Source organism: Pecten maximus, unplaced genomic scaffold, assembly GCF_902652985.1.
Source record: "Pecten maximus unplaced genomic scaffold, xPecMax1.1, whole genome shotgun sequence".
NCBI classification, from domain to species: Eukaryota; Metazoa; Mollusca; class Bivalvia; order Pectinida; family Pectinidae; genus Pecten; species Pecten maximus.
In genome coordinates, this window is record NW_022981879.1 from 10001 (window position 1) to 15000 (window position 5000).

Here is a 5000-nt window from a genome sequence, read left to right on the forward strand (position 1 = left end):
CCTTCAATACGATGCGCCTAAGGGTAAGGTAAAACCCTCAACGTATGACGGTGCAACATCTTGGATAGATTTTAAAACACATTTCGATATGTGTGCGACAATAAATAGATGGTCTTACGTCGAAAAGGGAATGTACCTCGCTGTAAGTTTGCGCGGGTTAGCACAGGGTGTTCTTGGAAATCTGTTGGACAGATATAAATCCGACTATGACCAATTAGTGGCTGCTTTGCAACAGAGATTTTCGCCAATCAACCAGACAGAGCTATACCGTTCACAGCTTAAGAGTCGTTCCTTAAGGCCAGGTGAAAGTTTGCCCGAACTTGGCCAAGGTATTTTACGGCTAACGCAGCTGGCTTATCCAAGAGCGGAACATGAACTTTGGGAAATTCTGGCAAAAGACGCTTTTATAGACGCCTTAACGAGCTCCGAAATACGCTTACGAGTCCAGCAAAGTAGGCCAAGTAATCTAAATGATGCAATCCGAACAGCCGTAGAACTGGAGGCATTCGAAAAAGCTGAGCGAGTCCGGACAGATTATAAGCGATTTGCTAGAGGCACAGACACAGAAGAATGTACTCAGGTCCACGAAGACGTAGATAGTTTAAAGTCGGTACATCAAATGATACGGGATCTGAAAGAAGAGATAGAAGAATTAAAGCGTTCGCGTTACCGAAAACAGCGCACGCACAAGGACTACACCTGCTACGGTTGTGGCCAAAAGGGACATATCAAGCGGAATTGTCCAGCGATGAAAGTCGATGCTGACAAAACACCAGGTCATTTGAATCTCAGTTCAGGTTATCAACAGGCTGAGGCTGGCATGTACGTGTCTGCAAGTGTTAATGGAACAAAGTCGGAACTTCTTGTGGATACGGGCGCGACAGTTACGCTGATTTCGTCTGCACTTTTTGATTCTATCGACGATGGGCGGAGACCCGACATCTATCCTCTCTGTAAAGATGTGCTAGCTGCAAATGGACAACCGTTAAAAACTAGAGGGAAAGCCGTATTTGAACTCGAAATCGCACATAAAACTCTTAGTTTCAGCGCCGTCATAGCGGATTTGACGTCAGACGGTATCCTTGGTTTAGATTTCCTGCGCCATCAGAACTGTCATGTTGACATTAATAAAAATTCCATCAATATCAACGGCAGCGAAGTACCATGTAAGCTGATTGGTCGATTTGGATGTTCCCGTGTTCATATAGCAGAGACTATTACAATTCCTCCTCGCCATGAAGTAGTCGTTACCGCGACACTGGAGACGGCAAGTCCCACAGACATATTCGGTGTTGTAGAACCTTTGGAAAGCAACTCAAAGACTGGGAATACTCTCTTAGGCCGAACTCTGGCGTTAGCAAGTAACGAAGTTCCAGTCAGGTTGATGAACCCTTCCAGCGACCCGCAGATATTGTACAAGGGTACCACTGTCGGTCAGTTTGAACCTGTCTCCAATGTCATAAGGAGTATCAAATTGAATGAGTCCGATGATCATAGCCATGTACCTGACCACATCGAACAACTTTATACAGAAACCACTCATAGACTGACGAAGAAAGAAGGTAACGCTGTTAAGCGTCTGCTTTGTAAGTACAGCAACCTATTTTCCAAGAATGATCAGGATCTTGGTCAAACTAATATTGTCCAGCACAAGATTGACACAGGGACCAGGAGACCAATCAAACAACCACCTCGACGTTTGCCGTATCACTCGCAACAGGAGGCAGACAAACAAGTAAATGACATGTTAGAACGTGGAATAATTGAGCCTTCAACCAGTCCATGGGCGTCTGGTATAGTCCTAGTGAAGAAGAAGGACGGCACTTTACGGTTCTGCGTTGATTACAGGCAACTCAATGACGCAACTGTCAAAGATGCGTATCCGTTACCCAGGATCGACGATTCGCTTGACAAACTTGGAGGAGCAAAATGGTTTTCCACCCTTGATTTGTCATCGGGTTACTGGCAGATTGGCATGGATACGAAAGATAAACCAAAGACGGCTTTCGTAACTAGAAAAGGTCTATACCAATTCACTGTGCTTCCGTTTGGCCTTAGCAACGCCCCGGCAACTTTCGAGCGTCTCATGGAAACTGTGCTCTCTGGGTTACAATGGGAGGTATGCTTGATCTATCTAGATGACATTATTGTTCACGGCAAAACATTCGAAGAAAGCCTGTCGAATCTTGAGATGGTGTTTCAAAAACTTGCCGAGGCTGGTCTTAAGCTCAAACCACGGAAATGTACCCTATTTGGCAAACAAGTCACTTTCCTTGGTCACGTCGTATCCGAAGATGGTATTTCCACAGACCCAGCAAAAACATGCAAGGTTAATGACTGGCCGGTACCACAGAATGCTAATGAAGTGCGATCTTTCTTAGGCCTTTGTGGCTATTATCGGAAATTTATTAGCAGGTATGCACAAGTAGCGCTTCCACTCCAAAAGCTTACGTCGAAAGGCGAAGCGTTTGTATGGTCCACTGAATGTCAAGACGCATTTGAAGCATTGAAATCCAGACTAACGAGCGCGCCAATACTTGCACATCCAGATTTCGACTTACCTTTCATATTGGATACTGATGCCTGCAACAACAGCATAGGGGCTGTGCTATCGCAGATTCAAAACGGCAAGGAAGTTCCAATATATTATGGCAACAAGACACTGAGTAAGTCTGAGCGACGATACTGCGTTACGCGGAAGGAACTATTGGCTTTAGTACACTTTGTGAGATATTTCAAACACTACCTGACAGGGAAACGATTCTTAATCAGAACAGATCACAGTGCGTTACGCTGGCTCATGAAGAAAAAGGATCCGGAAGGACAAACTGCCAGGTGGATTGAGACCTTATCAACATTCCAGTTTGACATTCAACACAGAGCTGGTAGGCTACATGGGAACGCTGATGCAATGAGTCGGATACCGTGCCGACAGTGTGGTAGAACTAACGACACTGATGAGGAATTTGTTAGAGCGGCGGCTCCGGCAAAATCTGCGGATATGGTAGATATGCGAACAGAACAGCATAAGGACAAAGGAATTTGCATGCTGAAGCATTGGATTTTACAAAAAGAGAAACCAGACTTGTCAGATGTTAGCGCTGAATGTTCAGAAATAAAATCATATTGGTCCCAATTCCCTCGTTTTGTTATCAAAGATGATGTTGTTTGTAGAGAATGGAACGATTTGGCAAAGAAAACGACGTCGTTACAAGTTCTCGTTCCGCATTGCATGCGCGGGTTGATCCTAAGACACGTGCACGATGAGAAAGTTAGTGGGCACTTAGGGTTGAAGAAAACTCTGTTCAAGGTCCGTCAAAAGTATTATTGGCCCGGTCTGCAAAATGACGTACGCCAGTGGATACTTAGTTGCGAAACATGTCAAAGAAGTAAGGTATCGGGTAGGAAAAACAGAGCACCGATGCAAACATCGCAGAATGGCAGACCGATGGAACGCTTAGCGATCGATTTAACGGGTCCACTCCCGCGATCAGAGGATGGTAATCAGTATATATTGGTAATTGCCGATTACTTTACGAAATGGACGGAGGCGTTTGCCTTGCCGAACCAAGAAGCGGTAACCGTTGTTAATATTCTTGTTCAAGAAGTGGTTGCACGGTTTGGCGCGCCGGAATCAATACATTCCGATCAAGGACGGCAATTTGAAGGCACCGTCTTTACGCAGATGTGCGACATGTTAGGCATTCGAAAGACGCGAACGACGGCGTATCATCCACAAAGTGATGGCATGGTCGAGCGTTTTAACAGAACACTAAAGGGGATGCTGCGAGCTTTTGTGGATGAAAACCACACGGACTGGGACGTGCACCTGCCATATCTTATGATGGCATATCGGTCGGCAGTACACGAGTCAACTCAATTTACGCCAAACTACTTGATGCTTGGTCGGGAAGTTGCCTTGCCTATCGACATTATTGTTGGTAGACCTCCAGACCATGATCGGATGAACGTGAATGAGTGGGTATCGATTATACGCGCTACACTTGAACGCTCCTATGTCCACGTCCGGAATTATAATAAAGCTGCAATACTTCGGCAGAAACGCACGTACGATGCGAAATCTCGAGACCGGAAATTCAAGGGTGGCGATAGAGTTTGGGTTTATTTCCCAACAGTGAAACCCGGTACAAGCCCAAAGCTAACGACGTTCTGGCGGGGACCGTATATTGTGACACGCCAATTGTCAGACGTGACATACGAAATACGTCCAGAAACCGGCGGTCGCTTGCAGGTCATACACATTGATCGGATGAAAGCATGTCGTTTAAGATCCGTAATTAGTCCGGACGTGGAAATCGCCGACATGCCGGTAGAACTGCCCGATTTTTCGGTGAATGGAGAGCCAGATCTTGATTTTGAACAAATCCTGGGGCACGCGCCGAGACCCAAAAGAAATTGCCGTTTGCCAAAGCGATACGACGATTTCCTAGTTAGTTATTAACATCTGGGTACAACCTTCATGTATTGACAGGTTAAGATGGCAGAGCCGAACGCACCCAGACACCTTCATGCCTGTTTTGGATGCCAGCGGAAGTACTTTTCGATAGATGAGCTGATGAGGCATGTGGCGGATTGCCGATATGCAAAAACACCGAAGCAAAGGTTCCAATGCGATGAGTGTGATCAGTCCCTGTCAAGGAAGGCAGACTTAACAAGGCATAAAGAGAGATGCCATGGTGTTCCTCAACAATCAAGGTCTTGGTCGCCACGGAACGATCGGGGGTCGGTGAGAGTCTCTCCGAGGCGTCGATCCCCGAGGAAGTCAGCAAGAAGTCGATCTCCGCGACGAGAAACGCCGATCGTCAAATCTGTGACGCCGACAAAGACATCGCCGGCAACACCTAAAATGTCATCGACGCCGGTACCAACAGCGGTGCTGGATGATTTCGGGGTGGAACCTGATGTTTCCCTGGGGTCCATTCCTAGGGAAGTTGTTCCCATATCGCCGCTGCCATCGCCAAGGAAGACCATGAAAGAGG